General features: G+C 40.4%; 2 long non-coding RNA genes across 3 annotated transcripts in view; one reads left to right on the top strand and one right to left on the bottom strand.

The window, feature by feature from the left end:
* The window catches only part of LOC144321802 (uncharacterized), a 151,552-nt gene extending 138,061 nt beyond the window's left edge, over window positions 1-13,491 (bottom strand). For both annotated transcript variants that reach the window (XR_013387318.1, XR_013387319.1), the window contains exon 1: window positions 13,265-13,491. This is a non-coding gene — a long non-coding RNA (uncharacterized LOC144321802). The remainder of the gene's footprint in view (window positions 1-13,264) is intronic.
* The window catches only part of LOC144321803 (uncharacterized), a 112,688-nt gene that overhangs the window by 81,444 nt on the left and 15,017 nt on the right, over window positions 1-16,227 (top strand). The gene's annotated exons all lie outside the window — the stretch shown is intronic.

Here is a 16,227-nt window from a genome sequence, read left to right as displayed (position 1 = left end):
CTTCCCTTCTTCCTCCTTTGCCTTAGCACTATTCTACTTTTGTGTATGTATGTAATTAAAGGAGCAGCATGATGCAATAATGATATTTTGGTGACCTTAATGATTACAGTTTTTAATGTGCTCATGTATTGCTAGAGACTGTTCACTCTGAGTAACAGCATCAAAAGCATTCTCTCTCTCTCTAATAGATGAGGAAGTGGAGTTTCTGCTACATTAAGTAACTCATCCAAGGTAACTTAACAAGTAAGCAGCAGAGCCAGGAACATTGAAGAGAGTTTGAATTCTAGGTCACAAAAGACCTTTTGGAGACACTGGTTCTCTGTCACTTGCTAGCTATGTGAATTTGGGCATGTTATTTAAACTCTTGCAGCCCCACTTAATTTCCTCACTTGGAAAGCGGAGTTAATAAGTAGCTCCCTCTCAGGACTGAAACCAGTAGATACAGGTAAGGTCCCATATAATGCCTGGCACAGAGCCTATGTTGCTAAATCTGAGCTCCCCCTTTCTCTTTGCCCATCACTCTTTAAAGTCTGATTTTAAAATGATTGGCTCTATTACATTTTTGATTCTGCAATTCTATAATCAGAGCACTTTCCTGGTGCTGAATCCACACCCAAGAAGCCTCATTTTCCCCAAGCCTGTGCCTCTACAGACACTAAACTCAGACAATACACACTCTTTCCAGTCGTTGAAAGGGATATGGCTTTGGAGTAATAGGGGGAAAATATATCATGAGTAATATTAACAAGAAACCTCCATAAAAGTTGGCCCATAGCTTCTAAAATTCTTGTGGTTTATCATTGAAATGGAAACTTGGTCTCCCAATGGTAGATGGCAGCATTTTAGGGGCCATCTTCTTACAAGTCACTAAGGATTATTGATGGAAAAAAATTATAAGATACCATTTCAGCTGAGGATAGAGACACTTAAAGAAATTTACCCAAGGAACATCAAGAAACAATATAATATCAGCAGGACGTCAAAGACCTCGTAATTCCTATTTGTGAGTCGGGACTATGGAACTGAGAAAGGTTTCCAAGTATCTATTAATTCAGTACATTCTGAACTGAGTGGCAAGGCGGCATGAATTGCCACCATCCGTCTGAATCTTTTTTACCTCGGCTGGCTTTTGAGAGAAATACATCCTGTCCTGAAAAAGTGAGTAACAGATTAGAACCCTCCGTAGACATCACTGTTTCATTTTCTAACAACTGTTTTTTTTTTTTTTAATTTTCCTGCTGCTGTTAGAAAATGAAGAAAAGTAATTGATAGTTTGGTTTCTGGTTATGAGATGCTTGATGTTTTGGAACTGAAGGCTTTGCTTGCACTCTATGAAACTAATGCCTAGAATTTCTGACCTGGAAGAGAAATGGTGACCATTTGGTCTGATCCCAGCCAACTTCTCTTTTTGTAGATAGATGGTTAGATAAAGACACAAAGAAATTAGCTATAAAGGCAGTATTAGAACTCAGGTTTTCTGACTCCCAGCTCAATGACTTTTATATATACAATTGTGCTCTCCTTGATACTAAATAATTTAGCTTAGGATTTGAGAGCATACAGCCAATTTATAAGAAAGTTACTCTCCCCGTTCATAGCTTATAGATTCAGTCCACAGAGCCGTAACACATTTCCTGTGGGCAACTTGTTATGCCTTATTCCATACAAATGGGGGAAAGTCAGTCGACCAATACAGGCAGTTGGAGGGATCTAATTAATATGACTCATGACGTATTTTATTTATCAAAATGTTCAAGTCCATATCCGTATTGATGACCTGAAATCATGTGAAAAAGGAAAAGTGGTTCTGGTTGAAATCTTCCCCCCTTCTATATTACTATTACTTTAGATCTGACTCAGGTTAATAAAAGTTTAGACTTGTTCTAGAATGCTATGCCTCTGACCCTGGTCATTTTTTTTTTCAAGAAAGAGAGAGAGAGCATGAGTGAGAGAGATGGGCAGAGAGAGAGAGAGAGTCTCAAGAAGACTCCACAGAGTGTGGAATCCACCACAGGGCTCAATTTCATGACCCTAAGGTCATGACCTGAGCTAAAATCACTTAACCAACTAAACCACTCAGGGTCCTCTATCCCCATCATTCATATAATTATTCATTAATGAATGTTATGAGTTCAAGAGGTATGTATGTTGGTATCCAAATTCTCCCCTCTTTCTTCCAAGGCTCCCTGATAAATGGAGCACTCAGAAGGAACATTAATCCAATCATAAGGGAAGTGCTTCTTTGGTAATGATTCACCATGTGGTCTGCTGGAGTTCCATGGGTACAGAATTTGATTCAGGGCAAGAAGTAACTTTAACTATATAGGTCTTCAGGATTGGAAAAGGAGGCTACCTTGTGAAGTAGAGGAATCCGAGCAAATGGAAAGCACTTGTGTAGGAACTGGGTAATCACCATTCTAGTGAGGTGGAGATGTAGTTGTTAGTGTTAAGAACGTATTCTTTGAAGTTTGGCAGAAGAAGCTTTAACTATTCTATATCTTTCCCTTGAGACTTTGTGGTATTTACCTAGGCTGTACTACTATCACTGGGAGCCTGTTAGAAATGCAGAAACTTGGGTTTTACCCCATATCTACTGAGTCAGGATCTAGATTTTAACAAGATCCCTCAGCCATTTCTATGCACATTGGAGTTTGAGAAGAACTGACCTAGGCTTTTTAAACCTTGGTTTGGTTATTTATTTTAAAAATTGGTAATAGTGGCTACCTCTTAGTGTGTGTTAGTGATCAATAAGATGATGTTAATAAAGGTTTTAGCAGAATGCCTAACAATTAATACTCAGTAAATTATGAGTGCTATGATTAGCCTATCTGTAGATGAATCCAGCATTGGGTTGGAAGTTGAACTAAATTACTTCTACAGTCTTTTTATGACTCTAAGACTATACAATTCTATAGTTTTATTTCACACGTTTTGACATTTTGGGGTCAAATCATTACTCCAACTCCCACACCAAGAATATAAATATATTTGGAAAAATCGTGTTATATTATGATATGTCTGTTAGGCAGATGTTCTTTCTACCCCCCTCCCCACACCCATATTATAAGGAAAATGAATTGAACATGCTTGACAGCAAGCATTTCACTTCACCCATCCATAAATATGGGCTTGGTGGGGAGTGGAGGAATGTTGGAGCTGCATTCCATCAATTTTACTTAGTCTGGGAACCAGAGATCCTCCTTTCTTGCTGCTACTGAGAGATCTTATACTGTCTACAGTCTATTGCTCTTCAGTTGAAATTTACATTTGTCATGTTTAATGCAAAGAAATTTGTTCTGTTCCATGTAAGAAAGAGAAGTTTAAGAGCAGAGTTGATCTCAAAGAGTCCACAGGAACATAAACCTGATGATAGCATTCTCCTGCTTAAGTACCATTAATGATTCACTATTGTTGTAAAAGTTCCAAAATCTTAACAGGCTCTACAAATCCCTCTGTGATTTGACCCATGTCTGCTTCCCCAGTCCTAGTGCATATTCCCTCTTCTCTTGTATCAGTTGTCTATTGCTGTGTAACAAATTGCCCCAAAATTGCATGCCTTAGAAATGCCTTATACCTCACACACTTTCCATGGGTAAGGAGCAGCTCAGCTGGGGAGTTCTGGTTCAGGATTTTCATGAAGTCACAGTCAAGATGTCATCTGAGGTTGAGTTGTCTAAAAGCTTGACAGGGACTGGAGGATCTTATTCCAATGTAACTGACTCATATGTCTGGCAAGTGAATGCTCATTGTTGGCAGGAGACCTCAGTTCTTCTCTGTGTTGTCTCCACAGGACTATTTGAGTGTCCCCATGACATGGCAGCTGGCATGCCCTCAGACTGAGTGATCCAAGAAAGGGCACAGTATAATCTATAAGGTCCTTTTGCCATGGCCTTGGAAGTCATACATGATCATTTCCAAAATATTTTAGTGATTACACAGATTCACCCTATTTAATGCAGGAGGAAACTACATAAGAGTGTAAATAAATGCCAGGGGACTAAAATCATCAGGGATCATCTTGGACACTGATTGTCACACCTCTTATGCTCTAAGCATTTCAGTTAGTCAGTTCACATTGAGGTCTCAAAAACAGAGCTCTCTCTCACCTTCCAGACATTATGCATGGTTTCCTCTCCATGGATCTAGGTTAACCTCTTCTTATCCTCCATTCTGTACACTGGATGTCATCTTTCCTGAGGAGTTTTTTCTAAATCTTTACCTAGACAATGCAAGGGCCCCTTCTGTGGCACCCAGTATCCCCTACATCCCAGCACTTTTCACAGGAGATTGTAATTTTATGGTCTTGACTGCTTTCCCTGCTAGATTTAAATAGCATTAAGATGTCAGTCTAGTCCCAGGAACTCACCCTGTACCTAGAATTTAGTAGAAGTTCAATAACTTCTGAGTATCTCATAAATGGAAGCATGGATGAAAAACAGAAGTGCTAAAATTAGGCTTATCTTGAACAAAGGTAAGACTTGGATTGGGGGGTGGGGAATAGAAAGGATACACAGTATGGGCAGTGGGGTGGAATTGCTTTGAGCAGAAGTATGGCACCCTCTTCACTAGAGACAGACCTTGTCCAAGCTCCTAAATTTAGTTTTCAAGACCCTCTAAAAGAGAGGAGAGAGAGAGAGAGAGAGAGAGAGAGAGAGAGGCAAACCAAGAAACAGACTCTTAACTGTGGTGGGTGGGGTGGGTGAATGGGTTAAATAGGTGGTGGGAATTAAGGACAACACTTGTTGTGGTGAGCACCGGGTGATATATGGAGATGCTAAATCACTACATTGTACACCTGAACCTAATATTATACTATCTGTTAATTTGAATTTAAATAAAAACTTTAAAAGAGAGAGAGAGAGAGACCCTCTAAAATCTATCCTCAATCTTCCCCTTTGGTTTTTCTTAGTTTTGGCAGTGATGGTGAGGGATGGATCCATGCATCTTTAATCACTAAGATTAAGAGTTTTTAATTATGGAAATAAGAAAATAGAGAAGTGAGAGGTGGATAATGAGAGAACAACAGGATAGCTGAACTGAAAGGGAAAAGGGTCAATATACAGTTGATATATTTTGGAAAAGCATAGGATTCAAATAGAAGAATGATTTCTCAGGGCCTCTTTTTAAATTATGGGCTCTGGCATTCTCCATTTGGGATATGCAGAAGCTTCTAATTATAGTTGACACATACATCTGCTTGAGAGAGTTATCTGAGCTAGTTTTTCCTGATCCTTCCGTCACCTCTTCTCCTGACACCTGACTGCCTGGGCTTTCCCCAGGTGTGAGGACCAGCATGCTGCATGGTTTCTGATACCACTGATCCATGGATGCTCAGATTGCTGTGGTGACTCTGCAAGGTTGGAGAGTGTTAACTGGAAATGTTGCAGAATTAACTTATTTGAAGAATATTATGACCAATTAGATATAGCAGAAGCCAAAAATTTAACAGATAAATTGCTTTCCCTTTCTCTGGGCTCAATCCTGGGTAACTGTTATAATATATAGTAATTCCCTACTGCCTCTCTGGAGCTATCCTCCATTAGCTAGCCATCAGCTGAATGTTATTGTGAAGTGGATAGCTCAGTAATTTGTCATCTTGTATTTGCTTTTCCTTTATACCCACCTCACTTCCCTTCCCCTCACCCCTGCTTTGGAATGGAAGTTCCAAGAAAGTATTAAAATGTAAGCACTGCCTCAGTCTCTTGTTTGAAGGAAAGAGGCTTTCAGTGACCCAACTAAGTGCAGCTCTGTAAGAAAGTCCAAGGTAGTTGGGGGAGGTTACCCTCACTGTGAGGAGAGAGTGAAGGGCAGACTCTGGAAGAGTAGCAGAGTGGGCCCTGGGAAGGGTCACTATCCATAAAACTGAGAACCTACCACAAAAGGCCTTGTAGATTACACTTTGGCAGGGAAAACAATGACAGAGAAAGGACCAAGCCCTGTTCTGTCCACAGACCCTCTGCAACCAGCCACAGTAGCTTTCAATGACTGAAAGGCTCATGTCATTAGTAGAACTTAGCTAGGAAACGGATATCCATCCTTGATTTGTTGGTCACTCACTGTATGACCTTGGGTCATGCTATTTCCCTACTCTGCCTTTTAATTTTCTTCCCACCTCCCTTTCTCTCTTTCTCTCTCTCTCTCTCTCTCCCTCTCTATCTCCCCCTTCCTTTTTAAAGGAGATTGGTCTAAATTAGTGGTAAGATAGGATATAAGGCTTATTAGGCTATAAGGATGGCCTAATTTTCTTTCCTGATATGCTTTAAAGCCTCCAAATGCCCATCTGCATGGCCAGGCTTTAGGTGTGTTTCAATTAAAGAGGCAGTGAGTAATTTCTTCTTCAGAGCATAATGGGCTCTCAGTAGGGTCAAACACACAGTACTGCTTTCCATCCTCGTGTGCCATGCAGGAACACCCAAGGAAATAAAAGTATGAGAGGTCCTATGTGGAGACCTAATTTCACTCCCATTTAAAATTCAACAGGAACACTCTTCAGAGGCAGGGCCCAGGGAACCTGAGCCAGCAGCTGACAAATTTAAACCAGCCCATCCATTCCACCACAGGGAAACACAGGCATGGAGTCACCCTGCCGCCTCTCCTCCCCCCTTGCTTTCTTTATTTTTCTCTTCCCTAAGAGGGAGAGATTATGAATGTAATGGAAAATAGTGGACATTCAGGGTTGGCTCTGAAAAAATTGGTCAAATGAAGGCATATTATTGGTTTCCATGATTAATGGAACATCCCATCCCTCAAAGTGCAGTCAAATTTCCAAACCCCTCAAAAGCATACTGGGATGCTAACTACCTCTGGATCCAGAGTAAATGGAATTCATTTTTCTGGCTTTTCAGCCTTGGGTATCCTCAGAGTTGTTAGAAAAGCTGAAAAGAGCATGAATAGGGAACCCGCAGACCTGCATTCCAGTTCTGTGGCTCTCTTACTGAGTGGCCTTAGGCACATTCTCTCTCCCTCTAGCCTCAGTATTCTTCTTAAGGAAATGGGCAACTTCTTCACAACAGTCTTCAAATTTAATACCAAGTTTTTTGACAGTGATGTTCCTTTTGGGACTCTGCAGTCCTCCCTGAGGTGACGAAAACTGTTTTAGTTATATTACAATTTCTAGCTAAGTAAACACTGGTGGAATTATATGATGAGAGAGAATAGTACCAAGTCTTTGGTTTTACGTAAACCAAATTTATTTGTTTTTGCTGACACCAAAGCCCTAGTTTACTTGCATTTCCCTTTGTGAGGGTGAGGTAGGTGGCTTGATGAGGGCTTGGTGACAGTGAGCCTGGTTAGTGGGACCTGCACTTCCTTTACTTCTCAAGGGAAAACAAAAAGCAGGAACCACAGCACTTCTTGGTAACTTCTTTCTCTTCTCCCAAGAGAGTCAAAGACCATGCAGGATGCAGACAGAATGAGTCCTCAAGAGAACAGTGAGAGAAGAGGGTGGAGACAAGATGAGAGCCAGGAAAGCTTTCTTCATAGGTAGTCCATTGTATGTCACTATTTAGAAATTAAGTGCTATATCCTATCCATTAACAGAGAAGAATGGATTCTCATCATTCCTACAGTGTGGCCAACTCGTGGTTTTGTGTTTGTTTGTAGTCGTTATTGTCTCCCTCTGTGCAGTACTTGACTTGGAGAAACGAGATTTAGGTTTGAGTAGCAGCTCCTTCACTCTGAGTGGAGGATCTCAGACAGGTTACTGCACCTCTCAGGTATACATCAAAGCTCTGCAGTGTCCGAGACTGTTGCTAGCCTTTGGAGCTAAAGTTGAATAAGGCACAGACTCTGCACTCAAAAAGAATACAAAGAAAACAAAAAGTAAAACAAACACCAAAAGCACTTTAATGGAATGAGTGCCATAGTATAGGGAAGTACAAAATAGTATGAAAACCAAGAGGAGACAACCCGGAAAGGTACTCAAGGAAGACTTTTTGGAAGAGGCAGTATGACACCTAAAAGCACGCAGGTGATCACCCAGGTAAGTGGAGAGCACAGATGAGTGAGGCGTGGGTTCAAGTAGGAGAAATTTCATCTGGTTAAAACACAAGAGGGCTCATGGTATAGGTTGGAGTGTAAATGGGATAGCGTGGAAATACAAGAGCAATGAGACTAGAATAGAATAACTACTATAATACTCAAATCACAAAACCCAGTGGTAGTCAAAACACAAGTAATAAAATACATGGATTTACCCCTACAGACCGATGAAATCACTGAAAGTTTTAACTTACAGGATGGGAAAGGTGATATGATCAGACTTTCATGTTAGAAAGAACACTCAGTCTGTTATATAAAGAATGATCTGGGTGGGACCAAACTCAATATACAGAGGGTGGTCAGGAGGCTGCTGCTGATGATAGCTTGGACTGGGATGGAAGCGATGGAGGTAGATTTACAAGATTATAAAAAGGGAGAGAATCTGTAAGAGATGCTAACTGATTGGATGTGGGTCTGCAGAGGGAAGGAAAGATGTCTCTCTTGGATGATTGGATGAAGAGTAGAGGCTTTCAGTTGAACCAGAAGACCAAGGAAAAACCAGAGGGAGAAAGAGGGAAGGATGAGAAGTGATGAGGTCAGTTACACATATGCTGAATTTGAAGGGTCTGTGGATTATCACAGTACTGATGGCAAGTAGGTAGATGGGTATATCTCAAACTAAAACTCAGAGCAGTACAAAATAAGAAGCACCCAAACTTACAGCTGCTCTTAGATCTCAGCTTTGGTAAAATGGGGATAATACTATTCATCTGTTTACCTCACAAAATTGAAGTACAGAATGAATGAGATAGGGAAACTGAGGATACTTGGGGAAATGTATGGTGCTATATAGTTGCAAGGTGTTTCTTTTTAACTGGAGAGCCCAGGGGCATAAGTAATTTGATTAGATTCATTATATCATCTGTATCGACTGCACTGTTCTCAAAGAACTTAATCTGGACTTGCAAATAGAATCAGAGGAGATGACCTAGATAAGAAGGAAAGGAGGGAATACAAAGGTAGGCAAAGGGCACCTAGGCGGCTCCATTGGTTGAGCATCTGACTCTTGGCTTTGACTCAGGTCATGATCTCAGGGTTCTAGGATCCAGCCCCATATCAGGCCTCACACCCAGCATGGAGTCCACTTGGGATTCTCTATCTCTCTGTGCCCCTCCTGTGTGTGCTCTCTCTCTCTCTTTCTCTCTCAAATAAATAAAGTCTTTAAAAAATAAAAATTAAAAAATAAATCTTAAAAAAAGGAAGACAAAACCAGAAGGCACGCACATGAAGATATGGAGTACTTGGTACCCCAAGTATTTGCTGGGTACCTGTATAGGTATTTGCTTAACTTTCATAGAGACCCTGACCAATGGAAGCAACATTATTGTCTTATTTGCTGCCCAAATGGATTTAGCCCTCCCACCCTCACCAAAAGAAAGCCTAAGTCATCTACATCTGTTATGTACAGACTGATATTTTTCTTACTCAGTTGCTAAGTACAGGACTCTTCTGGAATTCCCTTGGGGAGAACAGCCATAACCCCCTACATCACTACTACCCTAAAATGGACTGAGACTGTTCAATAAACACCTTTCCTCTGCATACTCATAACATTTTGATGAGAAGGAGGGGGTGACTCAGTCATAGACTAAAAAGATGAATAAGTATCGCCAGCCCCACTCAATTATGGGGCCAGAGGGAAAGGCAGTGTCTGCAAAAGTCAAAACAGATTTTCGAAACAGTTTCTCTTCCAGTCTCTGAAAAACCTGCTCATTTAATTCCCTTTCTGTTGATGACTTTGGCTTCTGAGATAGGGCCTTTCTCTGGCAGCCCAAAGCACTGACAATCCCCCAAATGTCAGGGGCTTGGAGAGCTCATTGGGGTAAGGTGTCCAAAAGGACAAGGCTCCCAGCCCTCAGAATCTTTGCTGAGTTCTGGAGTTTCCAAAGTTCCAGTCTCCTGTGGAGACACTGAGTTGCAAATGTCAGTTGTTGGAACCCTGCAACCACAGCCTCCTGGGTGTTCTAACAGCCTGGGCTCCTTCTCTGCTGCCTTGCAGTGATTAATTACAACCAGCCAGCCAGGTTTCATGGGTCGCCACTTCCATAGCAGCCATGATTGAATTATCTTTGCTCTTTGGAACAATAGACCCAGCTCAGACCCTGAGCATCCTTCACTAGTACCCCACAAAAGAGGGTTTATTATGGTAAAGATATTCTCATCCTTTCCCTTCAGTCCAGAGTAGATGAGAACAGATGCATTAGGCAGGAAGTGTGATGGATGGGGCCATTTGGTCTAAGCCATAGTTGTAATCCTGGCTCTGACCCCTATTGCCCGTGTGACTCTGGTCAGGTGACCTCCCTTTCCTGAACTTTCGAAATCTTCCAGACATTATGAGGAGGGAGGGATCTGTGCTCTAGCTCAGATCTAGCACATGTGCTCTAGCACATGCTAGACAGGAGACAACATACTTGACAAAGTACTCTTGACTTCCCCTTTTCCAAAGCTGTGCATAACATTGTAAGTCAACAGTAGTTAATCATAGGACCTTTTGTCTGGCATCCCTGTTAGAACAGTGGTAGTTTCCTACACATGTATGTATTACCCACCGTGTGCTTTTTGCATGAGCAAAAAAATAAATAAATAAATCCTCTAGCATTTACAAAGCACATTTACCTACATCTCCACATGTGAGCCAAACAGCCCCTCTATCAAGCAGATAGTATTGGCCCCATTTATAGGCACAGATACCAAGCTTCTTAATTAAACTCAATAACAAGTTCATGACAGAATGGAAATACAAACACAAGCATGCCTGGCTTTAGCTGTAGAGACCTTCCTTCAAAGTATGTTCAGGAAATAATCCTAGAGGGCATGTGGTTGCAGCAAGCAAAAGTTTACCGAGTGTCTGCTATACACCTGTTAGGTGTGGAGGAGCATAGGTAAGCCTGGGCTCTCTGTCCACAAGGAACTCCTGGATGAGTGAATAAAATCAATAAAAACAGAACGCATTCACCTATTCAGCTCAAGTCTCCTGAGGACCTACAATGTTCCAGGCAGCAGGCTATGTACCCATTAAAAGAGTTTACACTGTTGGGAGGGAATGAGAATTAGATACTAGTGCAATCTGAGGTAGAGCATATTGATTCTGCATTGGTTGAAGTTTGAATTTTATATAAATTCAGTAAAAAAAAAAAACAAATGAACACATACTCATTTGTAATGGGGGAACAGGGGGAACTGTAATCAGTTACAAGGGAAAAAAGAATAAGGTAGGACACATTGCTCATCTCCATCTCATCTTTACATACTTGTCTATTGCCATATCTTCTTTAAGCTATAGGCCATAAGAGCAATGAAGTTAAAGCAACGTAGGATTTCAGAAGAGAGAAAGTATACATATATCTGGACAATCAGTGAAATCCTCATTTTATTTGAAGTTTATGATGATAACCCTTTGGATTGTCCTTGGCATGGAGATTCCTAAGATATTCTCTAGAAAACCATAGTTCCAAAGGATGTGAATAGATGTTTCCAGAGTTGGGAGGGGGTGGGAAGAGAAGGAGACACTTAAAAATTTAAATAGGAAAAAGGACAGACTGATCAAACAAAAGTAAATGTTTCTTTGTGTTTTGTTTTCTTTCTGCTTTATTTGCTTCTTTTTTTTTCTATAGGACATCTCAGAATCTTCAAGTACATGTTTCTTGAAGTAATGAGTGGAGATAGGGAAGGGGAGAATATTTAGGATTTTTTCAGAAAGTGTTATTCTGAAAGCAAACACTGAGACTAGTGTTCCCAAGAACACGTATTTATAAGTGTTACCCTTCTGGAGGCATCTGGATGGCTCTTCTGTTGAGCGTCTGGTTCTTAATTTCAGCTCAGGTCGTGATCTCAGGGTCTTGGGATTGAGCTCCAGGTGAGGCACCAGATTCAGTGGAAAAGAATTTCTCTCCCTCTGCCCCTTCTCCTACTTCTCTCTCTTTCAAATAAATAAATCTTTAAAAAATATAAGTGTAGCACTCCTGGACTCAGTATCTCTTTAGCCTCAGCTATGGAATGTTGATGATTGCTCAGGTAAGGTGAGACAAGGAAGAGAAAAAAGAGGAGTAGTTTGGCAACAGAAGGTACTTTGGCAACACAACAGTTAAAGGTTAAGTCAACGCCATGAACATTGCCTCCTCGGTGGACATCCATAACATCCCTACTTGATAAAAACAAAACAATACAATACAATACAGTTCCATCTTGTCTGGAGCTAGGAAACCTTCTCTGGAAGGTTGATGTATAAGCTGGCATCTGAGAGCCATAAGTTGGCTCTCAATGAGAGGTACAACAACGGAGAGATACAATGATAGTGCCTTCCTGGACACAAATCACTTTGAAGAATTACAGATCTCCCTCTGTTTTGAACCATGGGGAGCCACCTATTGTACTTAAAATAGCATGGTGTTTGGAATCAGTTTCCCCATCCAGCAAATGGGGATGATAATGTGTCTTGCAGGGTGTGGATTATGGGAGCTAATTCATAAAGAGACTTTAATAACACTAGGCACCTTGTAGGCACTCAGTAACGGAAGCCAATATTAGCTGCTACTTCCACAAGAAGTTGAGACTCCTTTACCATTTTGTAAGATGAAGCACCACCTTCTAACCTGACAGAGCAATACGATTTAAAAGCCCCTGCTGAGAATGAAGGTCCAGCATTCATCTTCAGTAATTAATACGTGCCCTGGGGGATACTTGGGATTGAAGATGGGAGGGTGGGGGACTGTTTTTCCTTTTTGATTGAGTGTCTTTTTTATCCCAAGCTATTCTGAATGTCATGGAGAGTTAATGAAGACATGTTGTACACCCACTGCAAATGCAATAAAATAGAAAGTACAACCAATTCTACCACTGTCTGAGGAGATTAAATCCTCAGTCACCCTGGAAGTGCAGGGGAAGAAATGAGAGCTATGCTAGGAGATAGATGGGGGTGATGCTGGTTACAAAGGCAGAAAGGACAGAGGGGGACGCTCTTCTGTCTTTCCACACTTCTCCTACTTTTTCTTCCTTCTTCAACTCCCTTCTCCCCCACTGGCTAGGAACAGAGAGTGAGCACAAGGTGCCAACACCCACTCAAGCACCAGATCATAAAATCAGCATAATTCAGTCTAAATAATGTGTACAGAGTGATAATCTCTGTGCCTTTCTTATTCCTACCTAGAAGACTTACTTGAATAATCTAAAAAAGCCTCCCAAAAAACAAAAGCCCAAGCCCCAAAATCCAAACCCAAAGCAATACCTGTTCCATCAGTAGGTCTTGCTGCTCAAGAACTGGGCTCAAGTAACAGATGTGAAGTTCCTCAGGTTAGCAGCCATTCACAACTCTTGAGATCTCCAACTGGGAACAACTTCCCAGTGTTGGAATAAACCAGATGATCTAATGCCTGAAGATCCCCCACTCCCGCCCATCTCTACATATATGATACATCTGAGAAATAGTTGAATGTGTTCTCCCCAAAAGCCTGGGTAGGGCACTCCTTCTTTAATGAGACAGCAATTTGGAGAGACCCCAAGGGGGTGGCTAAGGAGGTTAAGAAACACTGCAAAATTGTTTAGAATCCTCTAGAGAAAAGTTTCCTGAATAAATCTTAGCAATTATGACTCTTTCTCTTAAAGAAAGAAACAAAGAAGAAGAAAAAAAAGTTAAACAAACCCTAGAGTAATTTCTACAGTATGGCTATAAAGTAAGCTTTTCTTCAGAGGAACAAAGTGATCTCCATTTTAAGAGAATTTTTAGTTCCTCTCTGCTCTTTCTAAAAGGGATCTGGTGTATTTTAGACCATAGTAGATTGAATTGTTAAAAATGATGGCTCTGCTTCATACTCAAAGCAGTCCCCAAACAGAGCACTACAGTTACTTTAGCAAAGCAGTTCCCTCCCAAAAGAAGAAAGGCACATGATTATAATCTAGTGCTTTCTGCACAGGTTCAGGAGTTAGAGAGCTGAGTTCAAATACTGCCTCCTCCCTCATGCAACTTACTTAACCTCTCTGAGCCTCAGTTCCCTCCTTTGTCAAGTGGCAATGATAATAATCATAGTCCTCCTTGAGATTCATTTGTGTGAAATTTTAAAGGGTACTGTAATCATTATTTACTACCTCCACTCAAACATTGTGGTTCAATGTTCCAGTCCTACATCATAACAAAAGCGTTGAGTATTATCTCAATGTCAGTTATTCTGCATGAGTTGTTGCACTGAACTCTGTCCCTCACTTCAAGATGCATTTGACCATCCTATAAATATGAGAGCCCATAAAAACCACCTCTCATACTTAAGATCCCAGTCAGTAAACTCTGTAAGCTCAGTAAGAGTCAAACCCAGTTCTATGTAAATCTAAACTACCATTTCCACTTTGTAGTGCTACATTGAGCTGGGAATGTACATATCTGCTCATCCATTTATTCAATCACACAAAAAGTATTTATTAAACAAATTTAGGGGTGCAGATTAAATATGTAAAAGCTCTTTAAAAGATAAAGTCCTGTGTGAATGTAAGGTATTACAACAAGGGGCAAAAAGCCTCTCTGCTTTCCCTAGTAGTGTGAGTGGGAAACGCAAACAGCATGCACAATCCCTGATTCCTTATCCTGTTGGAAATGAAAAAAAAAAATCATTACAACCTAATATAATCCATCTCAAAACCATTGGCTATTCAATGGATTCAAAGTGTACCCTCTTGGGTTAATTGTATTACTGCAAAAGAGACAATGGAAAAAAACTGTCAGGAAAGTCATAAAACCTCTTTACTTACATGCCCCAGAAATTACCCCTAGTGACCAGACTGCCATAGAATCCTGGCCTAAGATCACATATCCCAGTCATCTAGGATAGTTTGATAGAGAAGCAATGTTCAAATAGAGTCCAGATAGAGAAGGGAAGGTAGGTTCTAAAAGATACTGTTGTAGCTGAGCCAGATAATCAAGATCAACACCAATAGCAATATGGCATGTTGACCCTATCTATCCTTAATGGGATGTGACAAGAATGGCATTTTACTTCCTCAAAACCCATACTCCAGTCTAGTCATGAGAAAAGCATCAGGCAAATCCCAGTTTAGGGACATTCTACAAGATACTTGACCAGTTCTCATTAAAATTGTCAAGGTTATCAAAAATGAGGAAAGTCTGAGAAATGGTCACAGCCTAGAAGAACCTAAGAAGACATGATGATGAAATGTATATAGTATCCTGGATGAGATACTATAACAGAATAAAGACATTAGGTAAAAACTAAGGCAATGTGAATAAAGTATGGGCTTTATTTAATAATAATGTATCAATATAGGTTCATTATTTACAGCAAAATACCACACTAAGTGTAAGTAGTTAATAATAGGGGACACTGGTTATGGGTATACAGGAACTCTCTGTTCTGTCTTTGTATCGTTTTGTTGTAAATCTGAAATTGTTTTTAAAGATGAAGTTTATTTCTTTAAAAAAAGAAAAGGTGCCTTTATCATGCACAAGGAAAAAGGAAGCCAAGAAAGATTGTTTTAAGGGTAACCAATTCTTCCATTATCTCATTAGGCAGTGTTGTGCCTTGTTGTCTCAGGAAACCAAAATAGTTTACCTCATTTTGACTTGGTGTTTGTCTTGATCCATAAAATACTTCATATGACTTACAAGAATATATAAAAATTAAAACTCAAGAAACTGGTATGGGGCAGGAGTCAGGTAGGAAGCAGTTTGGCTTGGAGTGTATAAATAAACTGGTGTCAGGTGGACCCGTGTTTATGCCTGGCTCCTTAGTGAGGTGAAGTTAATTACTTTTTTGTAGCTCTATTTTCACATTGATGAAGTGTTTTTAATAAACAGTGAAGATGCCATATTTAATGCTGTAAGCATCTTAACAGATAAATGTACCATACTTTTATAGTTTGGGCGCAGTTACTTTTCAGTGCCCAAACATCTCAGAGATATTCCAGGACCCCACCAAGGGATCCAGACTGAAGTAAATGTTGTTTTAGCCAATAAATTTTATGGAATATTTGGAGTCCCACCAAAATATCTTCATAGTGGAAGACATTTTCTACACACAAAAGCTTTTTAATCCATTTTAACATAAATTTCTTGATTTTATAGATCAGAAAACAGGCCAATGGAGAGAGGTGATTTGCTCAAGATCATACAGGGGATTCTGGGCAGAATAGGGATTTGAATACAAGTGTCCCACTGGTAGTTTGACTTTTTTTTTTCCTACATAG

This window comes from Canis aureus, chromosome 10, assembly GCF_053574225.1.
Source record: "Canis aureus isolate CA01 chromosome 10, VMU_Caureus_v.1.0, whole genome shotgun sequence".
Lineage (NCBI taxonomy): Eukaryota > Metazoa > Chordata > Mammalia > Carnivora > Canidae > Canis > Canis aureus.
This window is presented reverse-complemented; position numbering and strand designations above follow the sequence as displayed.